Source organism: Argopecten irradians, chromosome 13, assembly GCF_041381155.1.
Source record: "Argopecten irradians isolate NY chromosome 13, Ai_NY, whole genome shotgun sequence".
NCBI lineage: Eukaryota > Metazoa > Mollusca > Bivalvia > Pectinida > Pectinidae > Argopecten > Argopecten irradians.
Genome location: NC_091146.1, coordinates 28,304,044 through 28,325,578, shown reverse-complemented (window position 1 = coordinate 28,325,578; position 21,535 = coordinate 28,304,044). Strand labels below are relative to the sequence as shown.

Genomic DNA, 21,535 nt, shown 5'->3' with positions numbered 1-21,535 from the left:
AACTTTGTATATCAAGGATGTATTAAAAGGACCCCATTCAATCTGAGGACCTCAGTTATGGAACACCAGCGCAAACCCAGTAATGATATATATTATTTTATACTCGGCCGTTATGTCTTTTGGTCAAACTCACTTTACAAATTTCTTTACTATTCATAAAATCCACCGAATTACTGCGTTACGTGTTTTATTGTATCGTGTGCATTTCTGGAACTATATTTCTGGTTATATACATATTTTTAGCGTGAATTGCCTGGTTAATTATATATATATAATATAAAAAAATAAAAATCGATTTCTCACAAAAATGTTATTTAGCAAGAGGGATTTTTAATCCAATCTTTCACTAAAATTTCTCTTTTAACCTCATGTTTACGGACCATGGACAAAGGTTGGCGATTAACCGCCAGCGGCAACTCTCTAAATCACACGCGTGGCCATTCCAACGAACCCATAACGAAAATTGGCGAAGTCGTACCCAGAAAGTTACCTGAGAACTAATACGGTTGCGTGGCTTGGCATGTAAATCGCCGCGGGGTTCTAGCGTGACCAAGACAACGGGGCCATACCTCACGAAAACACGTGGAAAGCCCACCTGTCGTGCTTTTGATTCACAGACTTGCCTAACCAGTGTACGGGTACTCTAATATGTAATTAATCCATGTCACTGCAACTCAGAAGATAGTTTCAAAGATTTCATTATAGTCTCCCAGACACATTAAAATGTGTTACATGGATTATACAAGTTACATTTTTAACTGCACGTGGCAGGATGGACAATATATATCATTACCAATTACTAAAATATGGAAAATTAATTTGAAAATTAACAATACTATTCACATCTACAAAAATAGCATCATTTTTCTAATGAATAGAGACACCTTCTTCAATAATTGGATATTACAAATACCTATAAAGCCACCCATCTTATGAAGACTGGGATTACTATAATAATAATGTGGGATATATTTTAATACGTATATTTTTTTTTATTTCTTCGTGTTTACATACAAAAAGATAGTGAAATTCATCCCCGATATTTTCATTGCATAAATGGCATATTCTTTCACGTTTCTCAACATTACGCCATCTTCCAGTCTCAATTGGAATTTTTAAATTTGATGTACGGAATTTATTTATGTATACTCTATTCATTTCCGATAATTTTATAAGATAATTTTCAAATCCAAATTCATTTTTATATATTAGATAAGTCTGTCTCTTGAGGAGTTTTCCACACCTGAGAACCATTTTTGTATAAACTGATCTTGAAGGCGCTGTTTCATAAAACTTTAATTTATAAAAACTGTTAATCATTTGTATTTAATTGAGGAAGATATTTGACTTACCAGATTCGTCAAAAATATTTTTAATGAAAGATATCCATTAAAATGTGTATATTCCTTCGAAATGTAACTTCGAGATTAGTTTATAAAGTATTCTACTTAATTTATTTTCATTTTGTATAAGTCTATTCCAAAAACACAGTATTCTCAGTTTGATATTTACTTCGAGTGGGAATCTTCCCAGTTCCCCATACACCATAAAATAGTAGTCGAAGAACATGTACAAAAAGTACACATGTACCATAAGTTCGACTACACAACTGTTAGAACGAATATACGTACCCGGCCTACTATACCTTTCGGCCGGGTACGAATTGGTCCCTATGTGTCGTAGTGGAGCGCTGCCTCCGAAAATCACTCGGGCATAATTATCTATACTTTTTTGTAGATTTCCAATTATTTTATGCGTATACATGCATTTACATATTATTTTTGTCCAAAACAAACATAACTACCATTCTTAATATCTACCGTACCGCTCACAAGACGTCAAAGTCACATTTTGTGGACTTGCCGTATAAATTCCCTTCAGAAAGACCTTCATATGTATTATGTAAAAAATTAATGCCTCGATGAGAATTTGATATTTTATGTGGTTCAGTTTCATAGCCTAGTAGGTAAGCGATATCAAACAAGTACGATAAAAATGCAAACAAATGTTTTATAATGGTTTGCATAATCATTACTTTGCTCCATTAGCAGTAATAGGCACCAATTGTAGCTCTAAAGACGACACCATTTTCTGTCAAAAAGTCTTTTGAGCTACAATATTGCAGCTACACGACTGTGTGCTAATATTATACAATACCATTTATTTTATCTAATTCTTATCGGAACACATCGTCGTACCTAAATGAATATTCAAGGATTCCAAAACCAAAAACTGTAATTAGATAGAAAGTTTCTTTTTAATCTGTTAAAATCGTGCATATATCTGGGTTTAGTGTAGTAGATAAACAAAGACGTGCGTGTCCTGAAAAGTCGTATATTAGAACGTGAAACTTTTTTTTTCATTTTGAAATATTACCATTTAGTCTCTATATAAAATATCTCATAATACGATGACTTGTATTTTGAAATGAAAAGTTGTTAAATTCTGTTGGTAACTCGATTTGGTCCGCAGTCACTTAAATAAAACACACCATATTACAGTTTACGCGTGGCTGCACACGTGATGACCAGGTACTGATAAAATTGACAGGAACAGAAAGGTCGTCATGGTTCACGCTGGGTGGATAGTTATTTCATGACGGGGAGGGGTGTGCGGTCTGTATACATGGGCGGTGGCGTTTGTGTGACACGAGTGAGTCGAGGATGCAGACATTTCTTCGATATTTTTAGAAATTGATACTGATTAATACGTTCATAAAAATCACCAGAACTCAACTGTATATAGTAAAAAAATCTTTGTATTATTACTCAATGATATGTCGAGCATTAAATTACGCCCCTAATTGTTTTCTAAAAGGTATTGTTCATAGACGGCACTGATTAAGATATACACTTAATTCATTAATATTAAAATATGATACTTATAGATAATACTTGTATATATGTTATCTGTAATTTGATGTATGGATAAGCAGTAATAAAATGCAAAGTTTGCAGAGGTATCACTATTTTAATTACTGATCAAATTAGGTACATTAGTTCTAAACCAGACTGACAGATGTTGTAATGGATTTGATGATCAGATTGATTTCTTTACGCAATGACGCGCAAGCGTGATATGGGTCTGATGAAATCCATTGTTAATCGTTGGAAGTTTCGAGTGGGATTGGCATTCGGGTGTCGACAGATCGGTAAGGGGTTGAAGGTTACCTGTGACCACATCAAAGGAACTCTGTGATTGGTGTTACAAAACGCCATTTATAGGGAAAATATATCAAAGTTTTTCAGGGATGTAAAAAAAATCAACACGATCAATTTCATTGTCCTCTTCAGCTTTTCAACAGTTAACACAAGTGATGACGTCAGTTTGGTATTTCCTTCGATCTTCTCTTGTCCTACACTATGATATCTGTAACGAGAACCTCAGGTACATTTGTATACTATATTAATTGAATATCAATGATCTAGAACTACAGAATCGTCTTCAATCGCAGATCGAAGCCATGTATACAAGGTGTGTAGACAAGCTTTACAAATTGGAAATTGGTAAAAATTAACACGTGAACTTATGTCGTATAATTTCATTTATTTCAAGATTAATCCTCTTCAGCTGATAAGTTTTGCATCATAACGTCAGCCTGGTATTTTCTTCGATCTTCTTCTCTGGTCTTACGATATCTGAAACGAGAACCTCGAACAGCATTTAGTATCAACACAATTCACATCAGTACAAACAGTAATTCATATTTTACCGCTCGTATCGGTACTCTCCCGAAAAAAAAGGTTGAAAATGCATGTTTCGCCAGGTAGCATGAATTAGAAAAAAATAAAGTAGTTGTAGTGCATGCATGACGTAAAGAGGGGTAGTCTACAATCGGATAGCTTGGCCCGTTCCACAAACCTAATATTTACCTGTGCAAGCCGTGTGTACTCGGCCGTCACGGCTCGGCGCGTCCGCTCGATAATTACCAACGTCAGTCAGAAAATCTGTTAATCTTCGCGCAGAAAGTATTAATATAACCGACGAAATATTTAATTCTATCGCCGAATGTGTTAATTTCACTGTCGCATCGGAAAAGTTTGACCCCGACTTTGTAGCATTAGATAGCCGTGCATGTAAACAAAGGTGGGTACTTGTAACTGATAGCCTCTGATGGTTTGTTAGTCAGCCGTCACGGCGGCGACAGCGGACAGAAAAATACTTAATTTTACGGCAGAATACTTGATTTTTCTGATCGAATTGGAATTCTAAGGAAAAGTCCTAATATTAAGGGTTAACACGGAATAAAAAGGCACATAAACTAATCCTGACGAAACTTGTTAAAAATTAAGTGTTTTGCCGTTATTTTAACAAATTCTGAATATTGGTGCTGGAAAACAAATCTTTCTTTGACACATAATCGGATAAAAATGTCAATTTATCATAAACCAATACATTTGTACATGTTTCTGTTGTCATACATACATAAATAAAGCATCGACTTGTTTTCATGTATACATGTATATGGTAATATCACAGGGATCCGAAAATTAGCTACATTTGATAATTTTATTTATGGACCCACCAGAGACCATTTATAGACGTTTAAGAGGTTTAGATCAAAATTCAGAAACCTTTTAAAATTGGTCTTAGGGCCCTCTGTTGGTCCGCATAAAACTGTATTTATCAACAAAAGGAAGCGAATGTCTTACGTCCTACAAAGTGTATACTTTATCTTCAATTCCGCCGTCAGCTGTCAACATAAAACTTGTTCGATGTCATACTTATAAATGATGGCAATTAGTACTTAAGGTTCCACTTGAAGTTTGGATCGATTCAAAGCTCACGAGGAAAGATCATCCCAATGTCTCCCCGGGAAATATCGCGGCCTGTTTATTTATTAGTTTAGATAATACTTTTTACTCAAGTAAACTTCTTATAAGCATACACATACAAATGGATTCAACGATTACAGAAATTTCCCCAAGATGTTCTCAATGGGATGCAGAACCTGGAATGGAAATATTAATATCTGATCAAAATCGTGATTTTTATTCATTCCTATAATTCATGTACATAGTTGTGTTTCTTAAACCGTTCTGGAATTCAAAATAAATAAAAAGAGTAATTATTGTGTTTGTAATGCACTAAAACAGATTGACAATTAAAATGTTTCTGAAAACATGAATTTTGACACGTGTAGTTCCACAAAATTTAAATGTTATAATTATCTGCAGTTTTTGCGTGATTTCAATGTAGATCTAATGTCGATACGTATAAACTCCCACCCCCATATACAATATATGAATCAAAATTTATGATAGAATATTACATGTCTACTAAATTACAGTAAAACTATTAAGTCTCTGGTTTAAATACCTGTAGATGACTTGTGTGCATATTCTGAAGATTACTATACTTAACGTAACCACCCGCCCAGCTAATCCCGTACTTCGCTAAGATTTCAACCAATTTGCAACTCATAAAGAGAAATTTTTTACGTCTACTAGCAACTTTCAATGTTAATGTTCCCTTCCAATATCTTTGTCTATAAAGTGTATACAATTATTGTCGGCCATTTTCTCGCTTCGTGCTCCTACTAGTGCCGCCTTAATATAAGCGCCCCGTAAGTCGAGCCTCCTAAGTCAGGGCGCATCACGATTCCGTTAACCTTCTCCACCGTGTATAGGTCTAGTGTGAATTCCTGTCTAAACAGGATAATCACACTAGCAGACATGGCGAGAACCTATAAGCGCTGTCACTCAGAGAGGGAGGCAGAGAAAGAAAGAAAGAGAGAGGGAGAATTAAATATGTAGAAAAATGTTAATCGCTAAGATGAATACAAGTACAGTGGAACCTCCCGAAACCGATCATGGTTGGTGCAAATAATTTCGGCCGGTTTAGAGAGGGTTCGGTTTGGAGAAGTGAACCGAATACCGATCATTACGATCCGGATTTAATCGATCGGAAGTCGTTTTTTACACTAGTGTACCGCATGTATGCCTAGTGTTCGTTAAAACCGACCGATATTTGTTGTTAATGTGAATGTTATCACAAAAGAGAGAATCATACGTTTAAAAGGAATGGATTACAACAATCTTGATTTTGTTACCGCTTATAAACGTAGTTTATTTGGTTAGTTGCGTGAATGTTCTTGGGGATGTTCTCGTCTGCACTAACCTACATACGGCCGATCGCTTCCGGTTACGTCAGGAATCAAATTATATGGTCTAATTACACGATGATCAGTCGATGCCGGTCATTATATGACATAGTCATTTTCTAAAACAGTACATGGCTTTGGCTTCTTCATACAGATAATTTACGACATATGTAAATAAAAAAAAACCACGTGTGATTTGAATACGAAACTATCTCTTTATTACTAGCTCTGCTTGTTTTCATACAGTAAACAAATCGCGTGCACGTGGTAGACCTTCGTTAAATATCTAAACATTAGACATGATTAAATAATTTCACCAATATCTCGGGTATAATTACCGTGTACCTATAGCCTTCACATCTGTATACATGCCCCAGGACATGGCATGCGACAACTATGGTACAGGTACGTGTGTATTTCACGGTCGGTTGATCAGACCTCAATGCATTATCTGTCGGTGTCGCTCAGGTAAGGCCGGTTTTCAGAAGTGTATTTTAGTTACATTTGACTATTCCGATCTCAAAATCGGTCCGGTATTCGGAATGGGGGGGGGGGGGGGGGGGGGTCGGTTTTGGGAAGTTTTATGTACTATCAATAAAGAGGAATTAATTCCGTACATGACATCCATGATCGGTTTCTAGAGGTGATCGGTTTTGAGAAGGTTCGGTTTTGGGAAGTTACAATGTATGTGTTACATTTTACTACAGTCTCTAGAAAGAATGCATAAATCATTGAAAAAAGTAAGAAATCTACACGAAAGTTTTACCCTCATTAAATATACATAATTATCCACCAACCTCCGCATCCAGGTGAAATTGTACAGGGTTACGTTGTTCATCGCGGTTCTCACAATTACGCTTTCGTCCCGCATTGCTTAACATTTTATAAGAAAACGAAAGTTCATGACAATGCTATTTAATAAAAAAAAAAATCAGAGAAACGTAGCAACTATCCCCAATCGCTGAAAAGACGTTTTTGAAAATCACACAGGTAGGTGTGTCGAGCGCCGTATGCAAGCATTGAAAGTGATGAGCTGCGCTGCCTCGCAAAGGGTCGATTACGTCACGCACCAAATAAGTCTCGTTACCACAATACATGTCCTGACACCAAAATTCGGATATCTAGGTGTCCGGCAACTAATGACTCCGAGTGTCTTGAAAGGAGAACACACCTCATTTTATCATGACACAAATTCTTTGATAGTAGAGTATAGTTTTCCTTTAGCTAGATGACTCTGTCGCGGTACCATTTTTCAATAATCTTTGTTGAAGTTAAAAGTTAACGGCTTAAGTTAACAAGCCGATTCCAAACAGTACATAAAACAAGAGGCCCAAAGGGCCTTAACGGTCATCTGACTACCTTGACAATAGTAAAATTAATTATATATGGTGTCACTTTGTCAGGATCATGTCAGGATCATTTTCAATTTCTTTCAACAAATTTTATTTCAAACAAGAGGCCCAAGGGCCTTTAAATATAGGAAATTAATTAGACACAGTGTCATGGTAGTCATCTTCGATTTGGGATCAACCAGAGATGTAACAATACTTTGTCTGGACCATGTCAGGATCATTTCATGCAAGTTTCAGCCAAATCCCTTCGGTAGAACTTGAGAATAAGTTCAAAATGTGTTTTCAAGATGGCGGCTGTGACGGCTATCTTGGATTTCGGATTGACCCGAAAAATAACAACACTTTGTCTGGACCATGTCAGGATCATTTCATGCAAGTTTCAGCGAAATTGCACCGGTAGAACTTGAGAAGAAGTTCAAAATGTGTTTTCAAGATGGAGACTGTGGCTGCCATCTTGGATTTCAGATCGACCCGAAAAATAACAACACTTTGTCGGGACCATGTCAGGATCATTTCATGCAAGTTTCAGCCAAATCGCACTGGTAGAACTTGAGAAGAAATTCAAAATGTGTTTTCAAGATGGCGCCTGTGGCGGCCATCTTGGATTTCGGATCGACCCGAAAAATAACAACACTTTGTCGGGACCATGTCAGGATCATTTCATGCAAGTTTCAGCCAAATTGGACCGGTAGAACTTGAGAAGAAGTTCAAAATGTTGTTTTCAAGATGGCGCCTGTGGCGGCCATCTTGGATTTCGGATCGACCCGAAAAATAACAACACTTTGTCGGGACCATGTCAGGATCATTTCATGCAAGTTTCAGCCAAATCGCACTGGTAGAACTTGAGAAAGTTCAAAATGTGTTTTCAAGATGGCGCCTGTGGCGGCCATCTTGGATTTCGGATCGACCCGAATAATAACAACACTTTGTCGGGACCATGTCAGGATCATTTCATGCAAGTTTCAGCCAAATCGCACCGGTAGAACTTGAGAAAAAGTTTAAAATGTGTTTTCAAGATGGCGGCTGTGGCAGCCATCTTGGATTTCGGATCGACCCGAAAAATAACAACACTTTGTCGGGACCATGTCAGGATCATTTCATGCAAGTTTCAGCCAAATCGCACCAGTAGAACTTGAGAAGAAGTTCAAAATGTGTTTTCAAGATGGCGCCTGTGGCGGCCATCTTGGATTTCGGATCGACCCGAAAAATAACAACACTTAGTCGGGACCATGTCAGGATCATTTCATGCAAGTTTCAGCCAAATCGCACCGGTAGAACTTGAGAAGAAGTTTAAAATGTGTTTTCAAGATGGCGGCTGTGGCGGCCATCTTGGATTTCGGATCGACCCGAAAAATAACAACACTTTGTCGGGACCATCTCAGGATCATTTCATGCAAGTTTCAGCCAAATCGCACCGGTAGAACATGAGAAGAAGTTCAAAATGTGTTTTCAAGATGGCGCCTGTGGCGGCCATCTTGGATTTCGGATCGACCCGAAAAATAACAACACTTTGTCGGGACCATGTCAGGATCATTTCATGCAAGTTTCAGCCAAATCGCACCGGTAGAACTTGAGAAGAAGTTTAAAAATGTGTTTTCAAGATGGCGGCTGTGGCGGCCATCTTGGATTTCAGATCGACCCGAAAAATAACAACACTTTGTCGGGACCATCTCAGGATCATTTCAGGTAAGTTTCAGCTCAATCCCACGGGTCAAAACTTGAGAAGAAGTTCAAAATGTGAAAAGTTAACGCACGGCGGACGGCGCACGGCGGACGGCGCACAGCGGACGGCGCACGACGACGGACGAAACATGATGACTATAGGTCATCCTGACCCTTCGGGTCAGATGACCTAAAAATAATGGTAACGGCCTTCTAGCGCAGATAATAATACTTAAAAAAATTAAAAGATCCACGACTGCTTGACCCGTGGGCGATTTTCACGGGTCGCTGCGCATGTTACATGTCCCCGCGCGGTAGCAAATTAAGTCGGATACAATGGAGGTTTGACAGTTTGTTTTGCATGAACTTGAATATATATTTCACTTTTCATAGCGTAGACAAAACGTACAATACAGTGTATTTAATTAAATAAATGCATGTCAATTTGCATCATGCGTATTGTAACTGTATTCAAGACACGTGCATTTGATATTTATTTGTGTCTTCCCTGTATGCGGTACGACAAATTATAGTCGGAATACAATGTAGATTTTGTTTTGACAGTGATTATAAATCAGCCATTCAAGAAATGTACACAACTTCTTTAATCAAAACAGCATGAACTTGAATATATATTTCACTTTTCATAACGTAGACAAAACGTACAATACAGTGTATTTAATTAAATAAATGCATGTCAGTTTGCATCATGCGTATTGTAACTGTTATTCAAGACACGTGCATTTGATATTTATTTGTGTCTTCCCTGTATGATACGACATATCATATAGAATTATAGTAGATTTTGTAATGTTCATTTTGAATATATAGCACTTGTTCCAAAATATGTCTCAAATAATGTTGTGATATATATAAATCAGCCATTCAAGAAATGTACACAACTTCTTTAATCAAAACAGATTCCATAATATGCATAACTTCGACAAATAATTTTGTTAATCAGCCATACAAGAAATGTTCACAATTTCGTTAATCAAAACAGATTACGTACGTTATCAGAAACATATCTATATATTATATTTATAACGTAATAATCAGTAAACTTGAAATACACAATATGTTAAAAAAAACATCAAATCTTTGTACAGTGTAGTTAAACTAAGACCGATTCCAAGGATTTAAACGTCCTTGCCGATTCCAACACAACCCTAATATGTCAGGAATTTTCAATAAGTTTATACAGTGAATGCAAACTTTGGAGAAAAAGAACTGTAAATATAGTAACTGAAAACTATATATATTCCATGCTCAGTTGCACAGCACATGCGATACGGTAGCGATACAGTGACAGCGATACCGCCAGTCGACTATATATTGGGAGCCGTGCTCTCGTTATGGGTGAGTGGTCAACACACTAGCGAAGCTTGCCCGCTGGCTCACTGCGCTGTCGCCGTAGGGGGTCAATGAGAACAATAGGCAGTGGTATTTCCACGAAAAAAATAACGCTTTCAAAACAAAATAACGTTTCCAACGATACTTGTAACGTGGTCACGTAAATAATCACATGTTCTGTTGATGCTAACAAAGTTTCACATAAAAATCACGTAACATTCTGGCAATAACATGGGAAACAAAATCATTAACAATCATTGCTGACACTAACACGTGAAATGAAATGAATAACAATGCAAAATAAATAATAACATCAGCCACTAAATCTAACATCATTTAAAAAAGACAAACGCATGCAAAGATAGAGATAACACAGCAGCAAAAATATAACGTGTGCTAGAAAATAATAACATGCTTTTAGTTAAAGATAACTAAAATTTTGATGATAACAGTAAAACAGATATAACCAACATAAATAATTAAAAAATCACGAATATCAAACATTTAGGGCCAAACTACAAGTCATGCATTAATATCAGTATAAAAGTTCAGGGTAAGAAAAAGCAAGTAAGGACTAAAACACAGATTGTAAACGTTTATTTGATAAAAGAGTTTTGCATGGGATAAAATAAATTTGGCTAAAACACATGAGAAAACTCATGCACAATGCTCATTATCAAGGCGTATGAAATAAAGAACGCAGTATCTCAGTTTAACAAAAATAATAAAAATAATGAAAAAAATATGTTCAAAAGCTGGACACAAGGGATCCCCTTTCCACATACCCAAAGTTTTGTTAGAAAACATTATTTGAGGCCATTTATGCCTTTAAAAAAATACAATTAGATAAAATAGACCTTTAACACTACATAATTAAAAAAAAAAAAAAAATCGGAGCGTGGACGGATTTTACAACTCTTCTTTATTTTTCCGATGTCGTATGTTGAATGCTTAATATGCATATTGATTTTATGATATCATTCAGAAAAAGTTTGTAAGTGGGGATGTACTAGACGAAAATGAAGAGGAAGTTTCAAAACTTCTACAACGTGGTGCCGATCCAAACCAGGTGAGTTGATTAATGTCAATAAAGGTTTAATAGTAGCTTTTATTGTATTAACGGTTAATTACTTTTTTGTAATCTTTGCTTAATAATATTCCAAACAGCAATGTACTCCAAATACTTATTCGTCAAAACAATCTGCATCATCTTGTTAAAATCGAGATTATCACGACATTAAACTGGTCCTTTGCTATCATATCAAGTTTGACTCCCCTTGACCATCCTTCTTCTAGCATAAAACATATGGTTAATATATACATTACATATTTCATTATACTTTGCATGAGAAGCAGATACATACGGTTTATAACACTTATATGACGGATCATGCTTGTATGGCCATGTCAGTCGAGCCATGTTTGTTGATATCGGCGACCTATGTCCAATGATTCCTGACAGGAATGTAAATTGTTCCTGATCTTCTAAAATTCTCAAGAGGTGGATGTATTTGTTAACGTCCTATTAACAGCCAGGGTCATGTAAGGATGTGCCAGATTTGTTGATGGGGGAAAGCCGGATGAAAACCGACCAGTGATCAGTACCTGGCAACTGCCCCACATGAGATTCGACCTCACATCCCAGAGGTGGAGGGCTGGTGGTATTATGCTGAGACATCGTAACTTCTCGGTCCCCAATTCTCAAGAACATGCAGAGCAAGTAGTAATATAGAAATTGATCGGCATGGTATAGATAGAGGTTACACAAGAGCGGCTGTTGAATATTGAATTTATTCCACAAGAGTGAGTTATTTTTTAAAGTTACAAAAGACAAGAACTTAAGCGAGTGCCTTTTGTAATTAAAAAAAAAACGTACGTGTGAGGAATAAATACATTATTTCTATCACAATCATATTCGCCTTTAGACGATAGAAATACGATGACGTGTATTTTCCGAGATATATGTAGTAATATTTTCATCAGGAAGGCACTGATTCAAAATGAGAGTTTGATAACACCACATGTTGTGGTAAAAACATTGTTAAATATTATCTGACAGAGCATGCTTCATTAAATAAATCCATGGCATATTATCGTCTAAGTGTTTTATTCTTACTAGTGACACATGGCAAACTGTTTTAAACTGGTCTTAACTTTACACATATTTTATTGTAAACACAAAAGGATCAGCAAAAGTTATTCCAACTACTAACTAACTGGTCTTCCATTGTTGTAACTAAAAGAAGGTCAGAGGTTTCACATTTTTAATGAAGACCTCACAGGAAGCAAAATAGTGTATAAATATCATTACTTAAGTGTCGTTTTAGCACAACATCGTGATATGATGGGCTGTTCAAATCGCCTTTCGTCCGTGGTCCGTGGTCTGTCCCTCCTCCGTCCGTTAACAATTATTGTTACCGATATTTCTCAGAAAGTACTGACGGAATCTCACAAATTTCACATGCAGGTTTCCCTAGGGCCCTAGTTGTGTATATTGCATTTTGGGGCTGATCGGTGAACAAGAAGGCCGACAGGTCGCCACCTTGAATTTTGATAGTTGATTATTAGAAATATTACGAAAACATAATGGGACTTGAAGTCATCGATATATATTTACATTTCATTAGTTCATGCCCTGTATTCATGTGCGAATTTATGGTTGCGTTTATAAACAAATTATACCGTTATTTAAATGAAATGTTACTGATTCCTTTTCATCCTTACCACCAATTTTATACTACCAATATTTTATGTGATCTTTTTGTATTTATTTCACATCGATATAATGAGATACTTACCTTTACTATTTCATGAAATCAATATAGTCATATTTATTTTGAGCAGTTGCATCATTGGTAATACCACTTTTTATTTCATTTTTTTTAAATGTAAAGCACAAACGAACCATGCAACCAAACGCCTAATCTGAAACATTTTTTATTATACCGGTATGTAAAGGAAATTTAACAGGTTACAGTTTCAGCATTACATAGAATCAGAAATATATCATTACTGACGATGTCGTCTGTGGTCTACTTTTAGTCATTATCATTTCTAATCGATATATAAAAACTTACCTTTAAATGCGGTGGGGGCAAAGATTCTCAAGATTTTCTAAACCTCCCCCCACTTCGATCTTGGCACATTTTCAATTTGTCGTTTAGTTGCCCACGCCCACTTCTTGATTGGGATGAAGTTTAAAATTCAGTCGAAGTTGCTAAGACATAAACCAATTAATCTTCTTTGAAATAGCATAGTCCCTTGATGGACATTTTTTCTTCGTGATATGCAAGACAAACGCGAAGCGAAAGTAGGTTTTCACTACATGCAGACAATGAGAAACCTAACCTGAAATAAAATAAAAATAGGGTAAAACACCTTTGTTGGGGCATATGCAATAGTGAATCCATGTTTAGTAGCACATAATAAATACACAGGGTCACGTTTACTAATTTCCCTACAACAAATCGGCAGTTTGAACGGTGTAAAGAATGGGAACACTTTACAGTCACAAGTGTAAATAAAGCGACATAAATATGTTATAAAACAATCCGTTGCGGGGAGAACTACCACAAAACACCCAGATACCCAACCTGCATGTTGACCATCATATATTGCAATAAAAGCAGCAAAACCGAGACCTAAACCATAGATCATCATCAACCTAAACCATGCATGAACATGTTTGGCTATATGTACAAATGTAGCTAAGACAGGTGTTTAGTAACTCTCATATTGAATTAAGGCGACGTAATATCTACAGCATTTATGTTAATATATTTTAGAGTACCTCATAATATCTCAATAATATATATACAATGTTTTATGAATGACAAACAGATACTTACATGAGTGTCTATGAACACTATGGAAAGTGGCATATCATAGCGCTTAAGGAGATTAATACATTTCATATTACCACGCCATGAGTGTTAGATTATATTTATCATATTGGTACAATTGTGTTATGGAGATATAGACAGAACTTATCAACTTTCCATTTCATTTCTATACTGTAATCAAGCTCGGATTTGACATTTCTGTCTACCAAGATACTTGTGTGACATCATATTTTCATCGTGACGTCATTATTTGTACCTGTGACGTCTCAATAGTATTTTTAATGTACAGGTGTGTTGTGATATTAATGACATTGCTGGACGGGCCAGTTGGTTAGTTATGTGATAAACATACATTTATGCTACATGTATATATCATAACATGTCAAACCACTGTATATTTTATGTTTAAGAATCGAGCAAAAAGGTCATCGCTTGTTCAGATTTCTCAGAAATAATTGATTTATTGTCAACTAGCTATAAATGCGATTTTATGCAATGAAACCTCTTTTGAATGCATGTGTTTCAAGGAGTATTGGATAATCACTTTCTTTCTGTGTCATTTGCTTGAGGAAATCCCATCTACACTGTAACCAATGTATGGAAAGTTCACATCAGATATAGACCCTTTTCCTCTACATGCACTATTTTTAATAGACGTACATGATTTTGTATATAGGTCCTGAAGAACTAGGTACTTTTTTCCTTCTTTCCCATTGAAATGCAGACACCTGTTTCATACTTTGCCATGATTGATTCCAGTAATGATTGAGGACAGTGATGACAATTTATTGCTTCACAAATCTTGTGGAAGTTAAAAGTTGTCAGTCGGCCATATTGCATCATTTCCAGACTGAATGAATTTCCAGACTGCCCACAGATGCTGGTCTCGATATCCTCAACAATTTTTGGTGCATGATTTCCAAGATTCTCTGTAAATTGTTCTGCGGTTGAATTAAAATCACTCATGTTCATAATCTGCTTGTCAATTGAATAGGCAAGACAGTAAGTGGTCTAATTCATCTGTGACTGTTCAGATGATTCATCAATATTCTCATACAATATATCCATTTTCTGAGTGTCTGCATGCAGCTGAAATATGAATAAAATAACTTGATTTTAGGCTGTCTTCTAGATCTGTACATTCACTACTTAACACATTTTCATACAAACATTTTTTGTAGGAACAACACTTACTGCAATACAGTAAGGAATAGCTGATTCCTTCACCGTTAGGTTTCATTAGTTTAACACCCTATTAATAACCAAGGTCATGAAAGGACGTGTCAGGTTTATTGGTGGAGGAAAGCCACTGATAAGTGGCCAGTTCCTACCAACTGCCCAAACATGGGATTTGAACTTGCCAACCAGAGGTAGAGGGCTTGTAGTAGTGTGTCGAGGCATAAACCACTCGACCGCTGCACCAAACCCCCTCCTCCCCATTGATAATGAAATGTCCAAAGATTCTCTGTCACGGATAAGACATGGATCATAGGTGGCCAAAGTATTTTTCTCACCTCATGATGCTCAGATCATTCAATACAGCTAGAATACATGTAAATACCTGTAAGATACATATAAGTTCAACACATAGCTTATGCATACATTTTCTACAGGTCTATGTTTTTTTGTAGATCAACTGCATCTGTTATGCACTTTCTTATACTTAAATAACAAAAAAATACAGATATACATATACAGTACTAGTTACTACAGTAGTAATGTAATTCAATCCATTTCAGCTATACTTGTTGTAAATTTGTATATGTACTTTCAACCTATGACCTATATAAAAAAATCTTGTGAAAATAAAGTTTAGCTACTAAAGATGTTTCATCACCGACAGAGCTTAAATAATTATATTATCATTTGGACAAAAAATTCTGATGAAATATGTATTTATATTACATTTTTACATTTTTACTAACCTGTCAATGAAATGCAGTTGGCTCGCATGACCTCTCCCGTGGATTTCTTTATGGAAAACCATAAATGGTAATATTTCGTGTTCATGTAGATCTGATATCGCCTTAGCCAGGAACATTATACAATTGTTGGCAGTATATGTTGAAGATCAAACTTTTAGCATGCCGGCCGTCAACAAACAATCGACAGACATCACAACTCTTATTTGCTCCTATCTAATTTGTCAGTATTCAGACGAAGCGGTAGTCAAAATATCATACAATATAAATGTTGATGATATATAAATGAAAAAAAAAAATCATTGGTGTAAGAATCGACATTCGTCCAAAAATGAGACCGAGATGGGCAAGTATTAACATCAGTACTGTACAGGGGATCGATCGAGATGTAAAATCCAGATCTAATGTCATGATAGATTGGGTGATTTCACTGCCTCACACAGTTCAATAAGCTCAACTTTTTAAAAATTGCACGTAGAGATCCCCAAATGATAGGTACATTGTTGTAAAGCTAATTCCGGAAGTGTCTGGTGACTGTTGTAGGCATATATAAAGGCGAAAACCAAAACCGGAGAGTCTGATTCCGTCATGACGGAAAATGGACTATTTAGTACTGATTGTGCATGCACAAAAGCAATATAGATTATTTCGTATGTATTTATGTATTAATTAGCTATGTATACATAATAGTTATGCATCATATTTCAAATTTTAGCTCTAATTTGTCTTTGACACAAATAGAAACAATATCTACCTACCAAAACAATATGAGTGCTTCTGATTGAATAATATGAACTTTAAACTAATTCCAAAGGTAATATTCTCAGTCTGAAACGTTATTTTATCTGATGGCATTAAAATTAGGATGACAAACAAAGCTTACCTGGTCAGCTTCACTGGCCACTTTAATGCGAATATCTAACAGTAAAACAGTCGACGTGAAAGAAATCTAGAGATTGGATTTATTGATGCATGTATAAAAATATTTATTCATTACTTTTTAGTTCCTTTTTTCATTTGAATATGTATATATAGGCCATACTGAATAAAACATATTAAAATCAGTCTTGCTTGAACTTTTTAGGAAATGCACCGCGCAGGAAAATATTCTAAAATGAAGTACCAAAAATTGATATGTTTACCCCCCCCCCCCTGCCCCCCGCTTCCTACGCCCCTGCTGTAGGATACAATGATAACACGGTTTTGTTTTCTATACACACAGCAGCTTAAGCTATATAGCAGCAATAGTTATCTTAATCATGTTTCAAACAGAGTGACACCAAACAAAAACATAAAGATATATTCTTGTCGAATATTATTTTTCAGATTCCTGATTATATCATAAAGTATGTCATAGACACGGGCGACAACGTGATTCTAAAGGCTTTGGTAGAAGGAGGATTGAAACTAGAACGGGTAAGTTGTGTATGTACAATATCGTGACAATTGATATAGAAGATTGTTATGGTGTTCAACCCTTGTAGAGTGCATACGAGTATTTCTTCATGAAGGGTGCAAAATGTATTCAGATAGTTCTTTACAATTGCTACCAAATATCACGTTTAGCTTCCAGCTGTATTCAGTTGTCAAATCTATGAGAATTGATTTAGCTGGAAAACAACAGATTAAACATATCGCGTTTTATGGAATGAGCCTTTTTCCATGTGGCATCTGTGCTATAATTCTTATATAAAAATGATCAGATAAGCCACAGTATTATGTTTTCTTTTCATGTTAGTTGACAATGAAAGACTTAAAAATCGATAGGTTTTTAAATGGCATTATTGGGTTTTTTTCTATGAATACAGCAGCTGAAGTCATTTCGCAACAATAGTCTGCAAAATCATGTTTCTTACAATAGAAAACCCAACAAAAACACTTATATATATTCTCGTGATTTATAATATTGTCAACTTCCTAACTATGTTACACAAAAAATCGTACGCAATCGCGACACTGAAAGAATAGTTGATAAATGTTTTGGTAGGAAGAGAATTGATTCCCAACACGTAAACCAATCAGAACAATTATTACACATGTTGATATAAAATCATACTTTTTCATTTTCTAAATAAAATACATTTTCAACACAAACTTAATTTTAGATTTGATATTAAAGTTCTATATATATTGTATGTTGTATAAGTATTTCCCGTCTTCGTTAATTTTGCGTTTGCGTTTATAAACCAAATAATATGGTAACAAAAGCAAAAGTCGTAACCATAATCAGTTTACAGCACAAAACGGACCATGCAACCAAACGCGTAAAATGAATTAAGCACTTTTATGTTACTATACCGGTATGTAAAGATAGATTTACAAAAGATCTTTGCATGCAATATATTTATTTTATCATAGTCGATGTCATCTGTGGTCTGATATATGAAAAACTTTACTGTTTTAATAAATGTAGTTTCTAATTAGAAAGTTGATTGACACGTGAACCATGAATAATCAGAAAGGTCATAACATAACGTTTTCTTCTTCAGAGAGTTGTAAATCTTATAATTTAATATCGATATGTTTCTATTGCTTCAGTATTAAAATGATAAAAACATTATGCAGCATAACATGATAACATGGTTTTGTTTTCTATACACACAGCAGCTTAAGCTATATAGCATCAATATTTATATTAATCATATTTCAAACAGAGTGACACCCAACAAAAACATGAAGATATATTTCTTGTTGTATATTATTTTAGATTCCTGATCCCTTATTAAGTGACATTATACGCACTGGCGACAACATGATGTTAAAGGGTTTGATAGAACGAGGATTGGAACTAAAATGGGTAAGCTGTGTGTGTCCAATTTCGTGACAACGAATAAAAAAGATGGTTATTGAACTAAGTATTCAACGCTTGGGGAGTACATGTCTCTTCATGAAGGGTAAAAAATGTCTTCAGATAGTTCTAGAAATTTACTACATCTTAAGCTTCTAGCTGCAATCAGTTGTCAAAACTAGGAGGTATAATTCTAGCAGGACAAGTTAAGCATAGCGCGTTATTTGGAATTAGCCGTTTTCTATATGGCATTTGTCAGCCAATAATTCGCAACTGAAAACAGTATTTTGCCTTCAGAATCATCTGTTAAACTCCAAGCCAACATACTTTCTATGGCATTATTTATATTCCGTTTCTTATGACTTTATGTAGAACTGAAAAAAGGTATGATCAATGTACTGTAAGAACATTATCTTACATCAGTATGAAAATAAATAAGAACAGTGTCTGTTTAAAAAATCATCATCTTAAGGTAGGTCCATAATACTTTTGGGAAAACCCATGTCATTATTTTCTAACATGTATTGTTTTCTTGCATTTTCATGCTGATTTCAAATATGTAAATAATTATGGTTGTGAATTATTTGAACTTGAAATATCATATACCAACTTGACAAATTTGCTGACTAAAAATAGAAAAAAAATGATAAAATGATGCTTTCTGTAATATCAGTTAATCAATGATTAGGCAAAATAGGAAGTGAACCTCCATTTTAATTTAACAATATTTGTAAATGTTATTCTTGTTTATGTCTGTTTATTTTCATGATATTTTCCAAGTTTGTGTTTTAAGGAAATTCGGATGCGATTTATTAAGATACCGGAATTTCGGTCCGGACGTGTCACTTTTTAGCATTTATTGCGACGAAGGTTGCTTCCGGTGCTTCAAAATCAACTCCAATTTACGACTAGGACCGCAAAAAACTATGCATGTAGAAATGTATTTTAACAGAAGATTCAATTGAAGATGTGAAATTACTGTTGTGCTATGAACATTATTTAGAAGAAACAGGGCCAGTGTTCGTCTGTAAATTTACGTTGGCGTGTATTATCAAAATGAAAATTGATTGTGGTAACGTAAGTAAAAGTCGTACCCACAATCAGTTCAAACCACAACATAGACCACATGCATTTAATCGCCTATCAGTGTACATTTTTATTATATCGGCATATGCATGATATTTTACAGGTTACAATTCATCCTTGCATAGCATCATTATCATACTAACACTATCGATAATATACACAATGATTTATTTATCATCGATGTATAAGATTAACGTTCGTTTATTATTCAATTTAGTTAGCATTCAATTAATATGTATAATGCGCAGTTTTGTAGATGGGTCATAACATAAAATGATCAGATAAGCCACATCATAATGTTCTCTACCTACTAATCGAGTTAATAATTGAAAATATTAAAATCAATACTTTTTTTAAATTGCAGTTATGAAATTATACCATAATTGGCAACATGCTTTAAGCAATTCTTTGAACAGATATTTACATCGTATGGTCATTTTCCAGATCCCTGACTCTACTATACATAAATTCTTCTACACTGGCGACATCCGGATGATAAAGGTTATGATAGAAAGAGGACTGGACCTAAACCGGGTAAATCCTTAGCATACAATCCGTGACAAAAATCACAGAAGATAAATATTGAAATTTAGCATATGTCATTTTCGGATTCTTGTGTCTTCATGTCGAATTTAAATTAAACATATGATAAATGTTTTGGTAGGAGGATTAAACCCAACGCGAACAATAATAGAAAAAAATTGTCATTATCGAATTATCAATTTGGTTTCTTCATAAAATAACATTACTTTTTTTAGATGTTATAAATAATGTATAAATTGTAATTCTGATGGTCATAATAACATATTGATATCAAGCCGTTAGAACAATTTGAGCAGCCACATTTGTCTTAAACAATTGCAAATTGATGAATATTGATTTTGTAATTGCAGTCATAAAAAAACATTATGATGATTGATATTGTTTGTATATGCTAGCTTACGCTATTAGGAAAAAAACAATAAAAAAATAAAAAAAAAACGCCGATGTGTATTCATGTGGTACATTGTTTTCAGATCCCTGGCTATATAATACATCATCTCGTACGCATTCGCGACATCAGGATGCTACATGTTTTGATAAAAGCAGGGTTGGAACTAAAATGGGTAAGATGTGAGCTTTTTTTTTAACAAATATTTCGTATCTGTTTTATTGAATTGACAAACCAAGATAGTTTCTCATCAGTAAACTATTAAGATTAATCAGTAAAAGCAACAACAACAACAAATGTATAAATGATGATGCAAAATAGTCTTATTGTTATGCCTTTATTAGCCTTACTAAACTTGACCCGATGTGTCTACTAGTGATTTCAACTCAAAACCGCTAACACTTCGAGTTACTGGTGAATTAGAATTACCTAAATATAATATTGACTATTTACGGTTCACAGAAATTTGAATGTAATTCGGCTTGATATCCAATTT

General features: G+C 35.0%; 1 long non-coding RNA gene across 1 annotated transcript; it reads left to right on the top strand.

Moving 5' to 3' along the window:
* The first annotated feature begins 11,391 nt into the window (after positions 1-11,391).
* On the top strand, positions 11,392-21,196 carry LOC138305576 (uncharacterized). The gene is made up of 5 exons (XR_011205723.1): positions 11,392-11,539; positions 17,561-17,650; positions 18,942-19,031; positions 20,553-20,642; positions 21,125-21,196. It is a non-coding gene; the product is annotated as an uncharacterized lncRNA (long non-coding RNA).
* The last annotated feature ends 339 nt before the right edge of the window (positions 21,197-21,535 follow it).